The sequence below is a fragment of the Anabrus simplex genome, chromosome X (genome assembly GCF_040414725.1).
Source record: "Anabrus simplex isolate iqAnaSimp1 chromosome X, ASM4041472v1, whole genome shotgun sequence".
NCBI classification, from domain to species: Eukaryota; Metazoa; Arthropoda; class Insecta; order Orthoptera; family Tettigoniidae; genus Anabrus; species Anabrus simplex.
Genome location: NC_090279.1, coordinates 174,479,079 through 174,497,336, shown reverse-complemented (window position 1 = coordinate 174,497,336; position 18,258 = coordinate 174,479,079). Strand labels below are relative to the sequence as shown.

At 39.1% G+C, this 18,258-nt stretch overlaps 1 long non-coding RNA gene across 1 annotated transcript in view; it reads right to left on the bottom strand.

Annotated features, from left to right (window-relative positions):
• Positions 1-12,618: 12,618 nt before the first annotated feature.
• The window catches only part of LOC137503046 (uncharacterized), a 31,753-nt gene continuing 26,113 nt past the window's right edge, over positions 12,619-18,258 (bottom strand). Inside the window, exons 4-5 of the long non-coding RNA XR_011019016.1 lie at positions 13,970-13,990; positions 12,619-12,839 (exon numbers count right to left, since the gene is read on the bottom strand). This is a non-coding gene — a long non-coding RNA (uncharacterized lncRNA). The remainder of the gene's footprint in view (positions 12,840-13,969; positions 13,991-18,258) is intronic.

The window sequence follows — 18,258 nt, the reverse complement described above, 5'->3', positions numbered from 1 at the left end:
TGTCTTCCATTATAAATAAATTGACCCATCTAAAATGTGACTGACGATAGGCATAGTGGCCTGCTATTATAATGGAATCTCACCCACTCGGTGTGACTGGCAGGAAGCTGACTGGCATTAGAAAATGCGTCTGCCATTATAAAGATAAGAACGCAACTCACTTTTGACTGGCAGTAAGGAAGGTCCTTGCAAATATAATAAAAGTTCCTCAACTGTAATCTATCTGGAAGTAGGAAATGGGGTCTGCCATTGTAATGAAACCTCCCCAAATCGATTTTGGCCGCGCACTAGGCAATGGGGTCTGCCGTTAAATGAAAATTACTTTCTTCGTTGTGAATTGCAGTAAACAAGTGGACTTGCCGTTATCATCGCAATTCCGCAAATCACACTTTCATTGGAAACAACGTCTGTGGTTTTCACAATACTGATTCTCGTATAAAGCCAAGACAAACCCAATTTAAAAATCTTATTCACTTAATGTGCACTAATTTACTTCGATATCCGTATACAATGTAGAGTACCGTAGCGAAGCACGGGTACATTTGCTAGTAAAATAATAAACGGCAGCTGCCCAGAAATACAGTAGAGCCTATTTGAGAGCCTGTTTTAGGCAGCTAAAATAACATTTTAGCACCTAAAAATCCGAGGTCTAGTAATCACTATATCAAGATCCTGTGGTGGTTGGAAGTGTGGTGTGTTGTCTGAATATGAAAGGAAAAGTGTTGGAACAAACACAAACACAAGTCCCCGAGCCAGAAGAATTAATTAGACATGATTATATTCACCCGTCCGGCCGGCAATCGAATCCGGGACCTTCTGAACCGAAGGCCTCAACGCTGACCATTCAGCCAAGGATTCGGACAAAACAAAATCATTATTGAGTTTCATTATTTCTATCGGTATTAACATTCAAGTTTCGTAGTAGACGTCACCAGTAAGCATACAACGTGTAGAAAAACCGCCAATCGAGGTATTCTTGTGAGGTTGAATTGCAGCGCCTCTAGCGGCAAGAATAGCATCCACAGGGCGGACAGCTATGGATGGCTATTGGGTAGGCTTTGTATTCCTTGTAGGCTAAGGTTTTGAGCTTACCAAACCGATGAAAGTCACATGGCGCTAGGTCGGGACTGTAGGATGGATGTTGCCAGACCTCCCACTTGAAACGCTGCAGCAGTTCTCTGGTTTGGCGGGCCTTGTGAGGTGTTGCGTTATCGTGCAACAAAATCACACCGGCGCTCAATTTCCCCCCGCGCTTCTCTTTAATCGCTTTATTCAACCCGTGCAACGTTTGACAATACGACGCCGCGTTGATCGTCGTTCCTTTCGGCATGCATTCTACGTGCAGCAAACCCTCAATGTCAAAGAACACTGTCGCCATATATTTACCGACTGAAGGTTGAACCTTGGCCTTCTTCCATTGTGGTGATGAGGGGTGCACCCATTCCATTGATGTTCTCTTCGTTTCATCGCCTGTGACGATTCGTCGCAGTAACCCGTTGCCGTCTGCAGCATAGCGTTGCAAAAATGCCAGGGAGGATTGGAAACGTTGTCCCTTGTGCTCATCGGCGAGAAGACGTGGGACCCATGTTTGACACAGCTTACGATATCCAAGGTCCTCGTGAACAATGGCGAACACACTGCCATGCGACATGTTCAGCTGCGTCGCGATTTCTCTCAATTTAATGTGCCGGTTTTGTCTAATGATCGCATTCACACTGTTGACCATTGCACGGGTCCTGGACGTTGCGGGCCTGCCTTCGCAATGGTTGTCCGTGATATCCGTGCGTCCGGCTTCGAATTGCTGACATCACTTTACGATACCTTGCCGGGAAATGGCCAGCTCCCCATACACAGCACTAATTTCACGATGAATGTCCGTGCAATTCTTCCTTTTGGCCCATAGGAATCGGATTGCCGCACGCACCTCAAATTTGGAGTGAACGTCCAGTTGACGCACCATGGTATTTGGCCGCTATTCACACAATACTAGACGAGACACCACAGCGACCTGCCTAACAGGCGTATGGGCAGTGTCTGTCTTTTTCTCCGCTGTGCCCACGTTTGTGACACACAGCGCGCTGCTGAGGCGCGTTAGTGCAACTAACATTTTGATCCACCTACGTACAATTAATTTTTAAATATTGTTGGTCAAGTCGGGCTCTTGTGTGAATAGATTTTACCAAACTGTAAGAAATCTATTCTGTTCCTTCAACTGGCTTTGATTTCAATTGTAGAGTGCACAGGCTCATGAATCTTCTAATCGTGTTCAAAAATTTATCAATTTCAATATTTAAATCACTGCTATGAAACATGTCTCCCCATTTTATTTTACTCAAATTATTTTTAGCAATATATGATCTATTTTGAAAGAGTTACGTAGAAAATTTGGTATAATACGTGAGACGAATGCATGTTTAATGTTGAGGATTACTATCATAGGATGATGATAAACATTTTACTTAAAGAGATGATAGCGAGAATGACATCATTTCTCAATCTACTTTTAATCAGAGCATGATCAAGACAGGATTAAAATGACCAGATTATTCTACTTGTAAACGTTGCTGTGCTGGTATGGTATATTTAGGACAGAATATTGTTTGCTTGCCAAATTAAGAGATTTCCTTCACAGTCGTATGGATTTCCGACGTCTATATTTGTGTCCCCTTCTATCAGTTCAGTTTCAACGTGGCATCTCGCAAGAATATAATAATAAAACTCACCGAGGAGCTGCAGTTTGTTATTTACATACTCCTGTAATAGCTACTTTCTTGCTATCATAGTTAATCATAGTTAATTTTACTTCTGTGATAAATTTGAAGTCATCAGAGTCAACCATTTTAAACTAATAATACAACACGATCATACCTTTTATCTACCCCCTCCCCCCCATTGTATTAAAATTGTACATGGCATGGTTACTTATATTCACATTACTCATTGTCCAACTTTCTGTTAAAATAATTACATCGAACCTATGATTATATGCTTTGAAATCAAGTGAATACGAGACCTTTGATACAGTTTATTACTGAGCGAAATACTATGAAGTTGTGTCACTATCGGAGGCTGTTTGCTGCTGACATAGTACACGCAGCTAATTCAAGAGTATGTCCTAAATGGATTCGAGCACGTATGAATCCTAATACTCCAGACAAACAAACCTGTGTAACAAACAGTCTCAATCATTCAGTAATTCAACTGTCATTGGGTCATATTTTATTCAAGACTAGCTGTCACCCGCGACTTCACTCGCGAAGATTTGGAAAGTTGATAAAAATTAATTGTTCCTCTTACTGCACTAAGACATTATCTGGAAATCTCTAAAGATAAAACCTCACCGAAAAATTGCATTTCATTTACCCCAGAACCTCTTTGTAAACCACGATTGTGGCATTGCCTTTAGGGGCTAAGATGTCCAGGCTACTGGCAGAGCTAAATCTGGAACATGCGACAAGGAACTCTAATGTGAGAAACAGTCCTCTTTCAAGTCGAAAAAGGAAAAAAGGTTTCTTTATTTCTAAAGGAGATCAAAAATACCGATTTTCACGTCTGTAACATCTTAGTCTTTGAGATATAAGTATCCTCATACTGATATTCTCTATTGGTGGAAAAATATCTATTTCCCTCCAAGGGAATCAAGAATTTCCATTCGGAATTGCTAGGCGGGCATTAATTCCATTGTGGAGTTTTATCTCCCGTATGCAGTTATCATAATGTGCCTCTTATAATGGACATTTGATAAGTTCACCTTCGGAGGTCTTTCATCGACGTCTCTCAAGTGGACACACAACTCGTCGCCGAAGACTCTCCTGCTATTTTTGATCGGCCAGGTGGCTACACATCTATACTATTGGCTCGCGCCGAGGCAACAAAGCATATAGGCCGACTCCTCGTTGGACGTTAGCCTCCCTAATACCTTAACACCATGTCTACAACCACAATCACCACAACCATAGCCTTCTGTTATCACACCTACTCTTCCCATTCCCTCACCACTACTACATCGTCCCATCCATCGCTTGTTATGTCAACATTCCTCCCCGACCCTCAGCGCATCTACCGACTGTCTACGCCAACTCCATCTTCAGCCGCACCAGCAGCAGCCAGTCAACCTTCGTTGCCGCCATCCACAGTGTCACCAGCAACAGCCCGTCAACCTCCGTTCCCGCCATCAACAGTGCTACCACCATCTTCAACCGCACCTGCAGCAGCCGCCAACCGCTCAACGCCATCGACATCAACTCCACCCGTACTGTTCAGTTGCGTCGTTCGCGGCGCCGACCCCCTCATCTCGCCAACGGAAGTTCACCATCAACTTCGTTGTCAAGGCATACCCATCTGGAGGGCGTTTCGCATCTTTAGCACCCAAGGCCCCACCTATCTAATCCGTCTCCAGTTCACCAGCGCAGCAGCAGTTGACCACCTAATCTCCCATGGTGTCAATCTCTACGGCCGTCGCCATAATGTTGAACTTTCTTGTTCTCTTACCCACGCTCGAAATCCGAGCATTCGATTGTGTCAAACAGCCGAAATCCTACGAAGTCTGCGAAGCTGCATGAACATTAAGCAGCCTGCGAAAGAATCGGAAACTGCGAGCCAGGCGCTGCTACTATCAAACAGGGAGTACGGCAAGGATGTGTATTATTTCTCCTGCTGTTTAATCTGTACTCTGAGCAGAACTTCCGAGCTGCTCTTCAAGTGGCGTAAGATGGAAAACAGTTAGCTGTGGGCTGACCAACAATCTGAGGTATGTAGATGACACTGTTATCGAAGGTCGTCAACGTCGGGTAGACAGTATCCTAGCAGAAGAGGGTAAACTTGGACTCAGAATTAACAGCGACAAGACCATGGTGATGGCAATTTCCAGAACTGGTATCATGCACAATCTTATGAATATTTATGGGGAACAAGTTGAACTAGTGCGAAAATTTATGCACCTTGGCAGCTGGAATACTGGGGACATAGATCCGGATTTAGAGACGCGTGCACGTATAGAATTGGCTCGTATTAGCTTCCCGTAAAGGAGGAATCTACTGTGTGGCAGATAAATCAGGTTGGGGGCACGTCATAACTCGTCAGATGCTATGTATGCTATGCTATGTATGCTATGTCTCTAAAATGTAACATCATTAAGAAAGTAAATGCCTTCGAGATGTGGATGTTCCGAAGGATGTTACGGATCTTGTGGACTGACCACGTCTCCAGTGCTGTCGTATTCAGATGCATGAGGAGGGAGCCAATGTTGATGTGTACAATTAAGTAAAGGGAAACAGCCTACGTTGGGCATAGTATGAGGAACGAAAACCACAACATGCTAAAAGTGATTATCATCATTATCATAATCAATGTCCCACTCCAGTAGCCCGCGTGTGGTTAACAAGCCTCCTCCACTCCTTTCTGTCCTTCCACTTTTCCTGCTCCATGATTTCCACATACATCTTGGTCTTCCAATTGCTCTTTTTCCCTTAAGTTCCCTTTCCAATTCACTTGTTGATGGCCGTTCCTTTCCCATTATTTTTACATATCCGAACCATCTCAGTCTTGCTTTCTGTATGTTCTGTATTAACGGTTCTATAGTTAGTTATTCTCTGATTTTAATATTTTGAATTCTATTTTTTCGTGTCGTTTAACCGATGTTCTTAAAAAATTAATTTCTACTTCTTGGATCTTACTATCTTGTATCTTATTAGTTACCAGCGTTTCTAGTCTGTATGTTACAATTGTACGAAATATTCGTTATATAATGTTAATTTCGTTCTCTTGGGTATTTTGTCATCACATAAAAGCTCTCTCACTTGATGATGAGATGTTGTACCGTTACTTAGTCTGATATTAGTTTCAGGATTTATTTCATTACTTCCATTAATAGTGCTACCCAGGTATGTAAACTGTTCTACATTCTCTAACCGTTCTCCGTCCATGTTCACTTGGCTTATCTTTTTGCTCTCTTCCACAGTGCATGACTACAGTTTTCTTTTTACTTTTTCTGCTATTTGCTTTACGTCGCACCGACAGAGATACGTCTTATGGCGACTATGGGATAGGAAGGGGCTAGGAATTGGAAGGAAGTGGCCGTGGCCTTAATGAAGGTACAGCCACATCATTTGCCTGGTGTGAAAATGGGAACTACGGAAAACCATCTTCAGGGCTGCCGACAGTGGGGTTCGAACCCACCATCTTCCCATTACTAGATACTGGTCACACATAAGCGACTGAGCTATCGAGCTCGCTTTCTTTTAATAATTACTATTCCAAACTCCTTCAGATTGTCATTCCAAATGTCCAGTCTCCTTTGTACTTCCTTTTCTCCCTTTCCCCAAATCACAATATCATCTGCAAATACCAAAGCATTCACTCCATCACTACTGATAATCTGTTTTACACGTTTTATGATTTCGTCCAACAATATAGTAAACAATAATGGCGGCAGTGCACTTCCTTGCTTGAGAACTTTTTTTGTATAACATGTTTCAGTCATTTACTCGCCACTTGTACACTGCTTTTACTCTCATGATACAACATTTTTATCTTGTTAATTAATGATGTTGGTACATTCCTTTTCAGTAGTCATTCCCATACATGATTTTCCTAAGCTGTATCATAAGATTTTTCCAAATCTAAAAATACGGAGATTATTTTCTTGTTCCTTTCCAGATGTATTTCCATTATCGTTCGCACTGTAAATATCTAGTCTCTTGTTGATCTATTCGGTCTAAAGCCATATTGTTCTTCCTCTAACTGTGTTTCTATTGATTATGCAGGGTAAAATTTTTGGACGTAGGGATTGCGATCGAAGGACGCACACTTGGCTCACGGGATTGTACTGGACTAGATTCGACTAGACTGACGAGGACAGGCAAGCATCGTAAAGACTTCCCTGATTGTGACCAACCTTCAGTAATGGAGAAGGCACTACAACAAGAAGAAGGAGGAGAATAGGATTTTTCACAAAAGGCTATAAGAAATTTGTAGCGTGCTCTATGTGTGCAGATATCCCGTACCATCCTGACAACAATGTTTTTTCTAATGTTCCACAAACGAATTTTTTGAGTTGTTAAACAAGCGAATTCTTCTATAAATTGTTATCTGTAGCTGAATATTTCTTGAAGGGGAGCATTGTCAGTGCAAGCTGGCAAGAGTTTGCGTGAAGAACCTGTGTCCACACGTTTACATTTCTATAACCTTTCGTCTCCGTGCATTAACCACAAAAGGGAAATGATCGCCAGAATAATTCAATACTCTAATTGTATCGTGCGAAGTATACACTAAATTAGCAGTTAAGTGCAAGCCTTTCAGTATAGGGCCCATACACTGATTAATTTAAGGTAAGCTGTTCATTATACTTTCACAAATATAAATATTAATCATCATCATCATCATCATCATCATCATCATCATCATCATCATCTTCCTTCCAAGTATTGGGGTATGTGTCCCGTTACGGTCTTGTATTTTACTTTTTGCAAGACTTGATAGCAATCAAATGTCCTTCCGACGGGTTGCTAGCCTGAAGGAAGTAAGACCATTGGTGGGGCTGCCATCTCTCAGCTAATGAACTAGCTGAAATTACAGCATTTCCTCCATAAAGGATGTAACGGTAATACCGCCGTGACTCTGTCGATAGGGCTTCATCTGTGGTAACAGGTTTTTTCATCTTTGGGCAGGAGAGGTTATGTCATAATAATAATCATCATCATCATCCTTCCAAGTACTGGGCCATATGGCCCGTTACGGTCTTTATTTTCTTTCCATCGCAACATTGGACGTCCTATAGATCTATGTCCTCTTGGTTGATAGCGTAGGATCTCCTTTGGTAGTCTTCCAAATTCCATCTTTTGAACATGACGTTTCCAGTTTTCTTGGTAATCATAGACGTAATTGATTACTGATTTCACATTCAGTCCCTTAAGCACATCTTCATTTCTTATACGATCCCATTTCGTATAGCCTGCTGTTCTGCGCATGAACGTCATTTGACGTGCTGTAATTCTGGAAATGTCTTGAGTTCTTATTGTCCATGCCTCACTGCCGTAGCAAAGGGTTGGTCTGGCTAAAGTGTTATAAAGACGTAAGCGAGTGTGTTTTTGGACAAGAGATGGCTTCATGATATGATTTATGATTCCTGTTGTTCTGATAAATTTGGTTATTTTTACAGAGATATCAATTTCCCCTTGGTAAGATAAATTGTATCCCAGATAATTGAATTCGTTGACACTTTCCAAATTTTATTATCTAAACAGATTTTACTCGGGATAGGGTCCTTCCCCTTAAAGGCCATTATTTTGCTCTTTTGTGGTGAAATGATCATGTCGGATTTTGAAGAGACTTTCTGGAGATTAATACTGACCACTGAAGATCATCTTCTGATGATGCTACCAATGCAACATCATCAACAAAGAGTATGGCATCTAGATGTGTGAGATATATGTTTACTGGGATTGATCCATGCCTTTCATGCCTCCATTCCTGTATTATGTTGTTCATATAGATTATGAACAACAAGGGAGGAAGTCCACAACCTTGTCTCACACCTCTGCTGATCGGTTTCCATTCAGTCTGATGATTACCTAACATTATTGCAATAAGGTTGTCATTGTACATATTGTATATGTTTTCTATTAAGTGTTGTAGGATATTATCTTCTGCTAAGCTATTATCTGTTCCTGTTAACTAGGTCAAAGACTTTCTTAAAATCAACAAATGCTATGTGAGTTTCCAAGTTATATTCCCTGCGTTTTTCGACTAAGATTTTCAAGGTAAAGTAAGCATTAGCACATGAGCGCCCCTTTCGAAATCCATGTTGTTCATTTCCAATCACATTTTCATAATACCTGAATAATTTTTCTCTGACAATATTAGAGTAAGTTTTGTAGCCTGAGTTGAGTGTACTTATCCCTCTGTAATTTCCACAATCTTTCATACTGCCCTTGTTATGAAGAGGAATAACTATAGCTTTTTGCCAATTCTCTGGTGGCCTGCTGCCATTCCAAATTAAATGGATGAATTTGAGACATCTTTGCTTGAAGATGTCACTGGAGTACTTGAATAATTCTGCATTTATTGAATCTTCTCCAGATGCTTTTCTATTTCTAAGTTTTCTGAGTATTAGCTCCAGTTCTTCGAGTGTAATGGTTTCCGAAGACTTGTTAAGAGATGTTGGCAGAAGAAATGGCTCAATATTTGAACCTCTCCAAAGGTTCCAAAAATAAATGAGCCACTCCGTTAGAGGTATTGCATTAATGCGTATGTCTTCTTTTACATCATTATTCAGTTTCATGAGTATTTTGTAGGTCTGTCGTTGTGATCTTGTTATATCAGTTTCCAGTTGTGAAACAAAGTTTTCCCAAATCTTTTTGTGCTTTTTTCCGCACTTCCCTTTTTGCTATTGTTCTCTTGTGGTGATACTCTATTTTATCTTCTAATTTGCCAGTTGACAAAAAAAATTTACAAGCATTTCTTTTGTCTGAAATAACTTTTCCATCTCTTCATCCCAGATTCTTAAACGCTTTTTCCTCTGCCATTTTTTCTTAATTCCCAAACTCTCAAAAGCAGACTGCTTTAAAACTGAACACAAATTAGACCACTCCATTTGCACGTTGTCACTAACTGGTGTCATCTGTGTAAGATTATTAAGTCTGTTCTGGTACAGCCATTTTATACTGGGGTCTCTTAATAGGTTAACCTTGTAAGAAGTTTTAATTTCTTGTGTTGTTTGTTTGTTTGTTTTATACCATCTAGGCCTCAGGCGAATAGGTGCTACTAATAGACAGTGATCAGTTTCCAGTTCAGGGCCTCGATAGACTCTTGTACCCAAGACTAAATCTGCCAATTTACCATTACAAATTATATAATCTATAATCGATTTCTGATTTCGTGCAGACCACGTATACTTGTGGGTGTCCTTGTGTGGGAACATTGTGTTCCTAATCTTTAACTGATTGAAGACAGTGAAATCTATTAATTTCGTTCCATTGTTATTACGGGTTGTTTCTCCATGGATTCCGATGTGATTCTGAATTTTCTCATTACCAACTCTGGCATTGAAATCTCCCAGTATATCTTGCTTGTTAATTTTATTGACTATCTTTTGCAGATCATTATAGAACCCATCACTTTTGTTTGAATTGCCCTCCACTGGAGCGCATACCCCTATAACTGTAAGATAACCCCTGAATAGTTTTAGTCAATTGGATAATCATTTCATTCCAAAAAGTGTAGCTATCAATTGTTGGTCTTAATCTTTTGTGTACCATGAGCAGTACACCCGCTTGTGCTCTAGTATCTCTGTCAACCCCACTGAAAAATGTAAATAATTTTCTGTCTCTTTTGATCCCTGAAGCTTTCTTTTGTTTCTGAAATTGCTGCAATTAAAATGTCCTCCAGCCTGTCATCTTTGTGTGAGATACCTTGTACATTCGAGGTAGCACATCTAAAAGTATTTTTCTTTTTCCAATGTTTGTCCATTTCACTGTACTTTTCATTGCCAGGAGAGGTTATGTGTTCCACATAAAGTTAATTTTGGATAATATACAGAATAACAAATAGGTTAATATGCCAAGTTCTTCATAGTATAGATAAAAACATATAAAGTGTATAAAATTTCATAATTTTAAAATATTCACGTATAAGGAAACTTCAATCTTCAAAGAATATAAAGGACTTGTTTATAATAACCATAGCAACTGTCACTAATCCTTCACAGCACCATAATTTTCATATTTCCCAAAAAACTACTATAAAATTCAGGACACCAGTAAGTGTATATTACACAGATGACTTTTAAGTTTCATAACAACAGCATCAAATCTATATCAATTCAGAAAAAACAGAATTATAATAGTACTAATACAGAGCTTCTCATAAATGTAATGATATAGTCATGGCCTCCTAATAGATATATTCTATAGACATTGTTACCGTGTTTTAGCGGTAGGTAGAGGTGTAAGAAGGTGCGGGCGTGAATGGGTTTCAAACTACGGAATCAAAGTTACTGTAAAATTTAACAAGGTTATATTTTCTTTTCAAAATTAAGTAATAACAAAGAACAGGTACTTAGTAGCCGAAACACAATTTGAAATGTACAATTACAGAGATTACAGAATTTGGGCTTCGAGCCCTGAGTTCACAATTCGTGAGCAACTAGCCCAACTTTCCGATATACAAATTTTAACCAAGGGGCAGAAGACCCCAATCAAACCCTGGAGCACTTGCTCCAAATTACACAGTAAAGCCTCCTCGAGGCATACAAAAATTGAATTCCAAAAGCGCAATCTGCTCTCAAAGTGTAAGCCAATCACAGGCCACACCAAACTTCACCTTCAAGCTGTCCTCTCAGGACATATACACAGGGGTAAAATACCCAACCTACTGAGGTCTATTGAATGAAAAAGAAGGTTAATTAAATGACCTCTAAAATGACAATTTGGGAGGAGGCAAACTGGCACTCCTAGTACACTTTGATTAAGACCTACTTGGCACTAGGCCGTTAACACAAGGGCTAATCCTATTCTAAAGAGGTGACTTAAGAAGAGAACACATTGTTTTACGTTATCGGAGAATAGGTTGAGAAACTAAGTTCACCTCACAACAATATGAGTGGGAGCTCGAGAGGGTTAGCACTCTCTATCCCAATATGAAGCTTTAAAAGAGAATATATAAAAGAGTAGTTACATTTAGGAAAAGGTTACATGGTAGAACGCTTAGAACCCGCCCCGAAAGTTAAACTGCTGAGCTAGCAAAGAAAGAAGTTATTAATCGGCCATTACCTTGTTGTTGACCGCTGCCGAAGAAAGAGGCGCTTCCCGCCCCCTGCTATGTACTTAACACACTGAAAGATGGAACAGAAGTGGCGCAGAGACCCAAAAATCAGCAGTTTATATCCTCTCGTGGAAGGTTCTAGGCGTTAGGGGAAAGAAAACACCCGCCCACAAATATTTTATTGGATAGGACCCCGCAACAGATTCAAGTTGGGGGAAGATACCCCTGATTGGCCAGAAATTAATTAAAGAAATTCGGGATTGGTTACATTCATAACAAGGGGAAGAAAGGGGTAAATATTGCCAACTTAAACAAAGACAGAAAGAAATTTAACAAAGAACAAACTCTTGAAATTAAATTTTCTCCAACAAAATAGTTCTTTGACTCCGCACTAGGTTGCACTATTGTAGATCTTCAGTAGTGTCCTCTAGAAGAGAAAGTTCACACTTCTTACTTCAAGCGAAACAAAAACACATCAAAAATGACACAGTTCAAAAACTCAAATTTTTCCACATGGTGACATCTTTTGAGAAAGTAAAGAATTAACAGCGTAGATAAAGTTCAGCCCTCCTCCAGCAGAGGAGTTCCAACAGGCGCACATTTTAAATTAACGGAGTGGAGGTGTACCGCCCGGTACAGACATTATATAATTATATGTTATGTAATAAGCAGACAACGAAGAGTTCAGTAGTAGCTGCAGCTCATTGCAGGTTTGTGGCGTTTAATTACATTTTTGAGCACCACTATGGCAGACAGTGGATCTGGGTGACATTAAAGGCACAGTAATTTTTCCAAGCGCTTTTTTTATTACGCGGTGCTAGGTAAACTAGGTAAATAGAGGTATTATATGAACACAGATATTTTAAAATTCTTGTTTATTTTTCGTTAAGATAAGCACAATTTTCTTTTATACTGAAGAACTATACAAGCAAAGCTCTTCTCCAGTGCAAACAATCAACATAAATCATGATGTTAGTAGGTATAGGAAAGTTCTTCGAAAGTAGTGGATCATTCTTTAGACACTTCGATACTTGCAAGAGTACTGGATCCATTTAGTTTTATTCGCATCCCCAATCACCCTAGAAAGAAGAACAGTGAGAATATTATTAAGTAAGTAAATAAATAAATCAGTAATCATTAAATAACTAATGAGTAAATAAATGAACTAATTCATAACTAATGAAATAATGAAATACATAAATAGTAGGGCCTACCGTGCAATAAAACGAGCATTATGTTTAATAGATATAAATTACAGTAAAACCCCGGTGTGTGCCGATACTGTACTCTAGGTATATTAGAACTATACTGGACTATATTTAGTGTGGTTTCTATTGCAGTATTTTCTAGTTTCTTTTTAGTGACACAAGTTTCAAACAATGACAAACGTTTATTCAGATGCGAGGTTGTATTCTCTTCGTACTAGCGATGAAAGGTACGGGCCTTAATTTTTCAAACATTATTCCAAACAAATTATCTTTAAATTTGTTCGCTTTTGAGAACTTTTATCAAGAACGGCACCCATTCGGCCCCGCTCAATTTACAGCATTGTTTATTGCTGGGCTATGGAGAACGTAGGATAAAGCCGAGGAAAGTATTTATAATGGACCAGAAAAGAGAACTGCATACTGCTTTGATGGGTAGATGTGAAAACGGTTGACTGTAATAGTCTGTCTCAGGACTGAACAATGTGTTCGGGGTGGTCATGACCGGCGGCTTAATTCAGCTCAATTTGTGAAATGTGTTTGACCGCTGACCGCGGTGTGAGGTGACCGCTGAAGGAGGAGACTTTATTGGAAAATCTATTGGTTCCAGAGAAAAAATCTTTTCTTGCTGGACCACTGAAGCCTGTTTCAGTGTGTGTGTGTGTGTGTGTGTGTGTTAAATTCCATAAAGATACTTTCTGAAGTTTTTATGAAGTGTAAAGATTTACTTTGAGTCTGCAAATTCACTGTGCTCACGAGATGCATATCTACATTGTGTTTAAAGGTGTTTGTATACAGCATATGATTAATAACATAATGCGACATGAACGAATATGGTAACGTTGCTTATCATGCAAAGATTAGCTTTATTTTATAAGGAACGGTGTATTGGTAACATTCTATTTCCATTCTGAGTTTTGTTTCTTTGGTGTGGTGTCATAACTTACAAGAAAGGCACCCTATGTATTTTATGGTAATGATTGTAATTGGCGTAGTGTACTTACAAAGGAACCACAATTTGGAATCTGAAACAAGAAAGAGAGAAGTGTTTTAGTTATAAATATTTGTTCTGACGGCGGGCATGGAAATACTCTTTCAAACCATGAAAGTGTAGAACATAAATGGAATGGCAGATGAGTAGTAGTTGAAGTAACAAAATGAGGACAGGCCAGATAACTGTCACCTTATATTTTCAATATATATATAATCGCACAATAGGTTTATGAGCGCACAATGTAGTATTCGTTCTACGATATAAGGAACAAGTGAACCTATAAATATAATGTTCCTTGTTTCTATCCACATGAGAGGTGAATTCGATTTTCATGATACTTAAATATAATTCTGAATAAATATTAAGGTCACATGGTTGTGAAGACCACAGTAAAGTAGAAGAAAATATTTTGGACATAATTTGGACAAAATAATTATTTCAGGTTGATACAAATTATCACATAAAAATCAATTATGGCATTTACAGTAAGTTACAAAAGTTAAAATCTAGAAAAGCAGCTGGAATTGATAAGGTTTCGGGGGATATACCAAAGCCAATGGGTTGGGATATAGTACCATATCTAAAGTACTTATTTGATTATTGTTTGCAGGAAGGAGCTATTCCAAATGAACGGAGAGTTGCTGTAGTACCCCTGTGTATAAAGGAAAGGGTGATGGACATAAAGCTGAAAAATTACAGGCCAGTCTGTTTGATATGCATTGCATGTAAGCTTTGGGAAAGCAGTCCTTCTGATTATATTAGACATGTTTGCGAAATTAATAACTGGTTTGATAGAAGGCAGTTTGTGTTTAGGAAGGGTTATTCCACTGAAGCTCAACTTGTAGGATTCCAGCAAGATATAGCAGATATCCTGGATTCAGGAGGTCAAATGGACTGTATCGCGATTGACCTGTCTAATACATTTGATACGGTAGATCAAGGAAGACTACTGGTTAAAATGAGTGCAATTGGACTTGAAAAAAAGAGTGTTGGAATGGGTGGCTAGGTTTCTAGAAATTAGAACTCAGAGAATTAGAGTAGGAAAGCTTTGTCTGTCCCTGTAACGATTCAGAGAGGAATTGATAAGGTTTCGGGGGATATACTAAAGAGAATGGGTTCGGATATAGTACCATATCTAAAGTATTTATTTGATTATCTGGGCGAAACTCTGCAAAATGCGCACTGCCTAACCACCCGAAAAGCTGGTTTTATTCATGTGATTATAAGATATGCGACCATGAAAGCCATTTTTGATGTTCTAACTCCATGGGGGGTAAAATTGTTTTGGAAACGGAAAAATTCAATTCTCCTTTAGCAGGTTAGCAATCCCTATTTGCTAACACGGCGAGACCATACGCTTGGTCTGCCACTGCTAAGTAGAGTCCTGGAGAGGCGTGCCAATTCAGCTGATGAGACAAATGGCACGTCTGGGCGAAACTCTGCAAAATGCACACGGCCTAACCACCCAACAGCTGGTTCTATTCATGTGATTGTAAGTATTTGGTTATTGTTTGCAGGAAGGAGCTATACCAAATGAATGGAGAGTTGCTGTAGTACCGCTGTGTATAAAGGAAATGGTGATGGACATAATGTACAATGTATTGGAAGACTACTGGTTAAAATGAGTCGAATTGGACTTGAAGAAAGAGTGACTGAATGGGTGGCTAAGTTTCTAGAAATTAGAACTCAGAGAATTAGAGTAGGCGAAGCTTTGTCTGTCCCTGTAGCGATTCAGAGAGGAATTCCTCGAGGCAGTATTATTGGACCTTTATATTTTCTTATATATATATATATATCAATGATGTGTATAAAGAAGGCTTTTTGCAGATGATGTTATTCTGTACAGAGTAATAAATAAGTTACAAGGTTGTGAGCAACTGCAACGTGACCTCGACAATGTTGTGAGATGGACTGTAGGCAATGGTATGATGATAAACGGAGTAAGAGTCAGGTTGTGAGTTTCACAAATAGGAAAAGTCCTCTCAGTTTTAATCTTCATTGGGGTAATCACATAAATATGATTATAAATAAAGGGTACAGATCTCTGCACTTGGTTACGCGGGTATTTAGGGGTTGTAGTAAGGAAAATCCAAAGAAAAGCAGCTCGATTTGTTGTTTGTGATTTCCGACAAAAGATTAGCGTTACAAAAATGTTGCACAATTTGGGCTGGGGAAACTTAGCAGAAAGGAGAAGAGCTGATTGACTAAGTGATATGTTCCCAGCTGTCAGTGGCGAGATGGTATGGAATGACATCAGTAGACGAATCTGTTTTAGTGGTGTCTTTAAAAGTAGGAAAGATCATAATATGAAGATAAAGTTGGAATGCAAGTGGACAAATTGGGGCAAATATTCGTTTATAGGAAGGGGCGTTAGGGATAGGAATAACTTACCAATTTCCAATTTCTTTGCAATCATTTAAGTAAAGGATACGAAAACAACAGATAGAGGATCTTCCACCTGGGCGACTGCCCTAAATGCAGATCAGTATTGATTGATTGATTGAAATTAATAACAGACTAAGTAAAGGTACAAATGTGCAATGAATTAACATTGTAAAATATGGTTTAGGTTATTAGTTACTGGTTAAAATTTATTGTTGATTTTTGATGACAGTTAATTCCATGCAATGATTTTCTGACGCAAGTACACTCTAAGCTAGGGTAAACTCTGAAACTACTCCAGTGACGTGAATAATTTGTTTACACACACTACCCACAGCATATAGGTACAAATTAGATTATAATCGTGATAATTGGTAAAATACTCTATGTCAAGAAATGTTCAAATATTGTTATTGAACTTTCATAAATTTGGTGGATAATGTTATCGCAACTTATTTCCACAAAAAATTGAAACGTTCATAATTATAGTCCATTTATTAAGATAACTAGCTTCACTACGGTATTCTATAATGTATTGGAATATCGAAGTAAATACTGTGCATGCAGTAAATACGATTGTTTTAAAATTGCATGTCTCTTAGCGTTATCTGAGAAACAGCATGGGGAGGTCCCCATACGTCGTTTCCAATGCAAAGTGTTTGTTACGGATTTGTGATGATAACAGAAGGCTCACTTGCTTACTGCCATTCACAATCGAGTTCGGAAGTTTGCATTATAATTGCAGGCTCCATTGCCTACTGCGCGGTCACAATCTATTTGGGGAGGAATCCTTTCCTACTTCCAGACAGATTACAGTCGAGTTTTTATTATAATGCCAGGCAACTTTCCTACTACCAGTCGAAATTGAGTTGTGCAGTTATCATTATAATGACAGGCCTCTTTTCCTACTTCCAGCTAACTTGCTGACAGTCACATAAAGTTGGTGAGTTCCCATCAAAATAGCAGGCCACTATGCCTAATGCCAGTCACATTTTAGATGGGCACATTTGTTCATAATGGCGGGCACCCTGGCCTACAGCCAAACACAAGCGGGTTAGAGAGTTTTAAATAAAACTGCACGCTCCCTTGCCTTCTGCATGTCAAATAGAGAAGTGAATTATTCATTACAATGGTAGAACTTCCTTACTAATGCCAGTTAGACAGGAGTTGGAGAAGGACCCCATTCTTACTGCGAGTGAATGTCGGTGTGGGGAGTACTGATTACAATAGCAGACACACCCTTTCACGATCGCTACAAATCGACATCATTGAATACAACATTGCAGACCTTCATTTACAGATTAACTGCTGAAAACGGTACGTCATATCGACAAAGGATTGTACCATAAGACGCCGGATTTAGCGGCCTAAATGGCTGGTCCTATAGTATCTCATCTATTCATGGGTCAGAATAAATTAGAAACGTTGAATAGGGTAACATTTTTGTAAGATTATCTCACATTGCTTTACTTTTCACATAATTATGTGACAGCTACATACATAGCATTTGGCTCATTTATGGCTACTGAGTGGGCCAATTTTCGTGTAGAGTTTGATGACTCTATCTTTCCTATAAGTGATTGAAAGTATGAATTATGCATGTGAAAAGTCCAAATTTACTTAACATCGAGAAATAGAGAAAAATCAAATGTAAAAGGGATACAGATACGACAAAAAGTCATAAGACCAAGGTTGTAGATCACTCCAAATTGAACGGGGACTGTGCCATCCGTTATGTGATAGGACTTCCCGAAGGTCTGAACCATCATTCAAATTGCCTCCATATTTCGATATTCTTCGGGGATAAAAAGAGAAAAATTTAAAGATCTTGGAAGTTTTCCGACCGTTACAGGCTAAAACGTATAATTTTGTCAAATTTAAACTTTCTTGTTCGTCTGACAGATTATGCCGCAATCT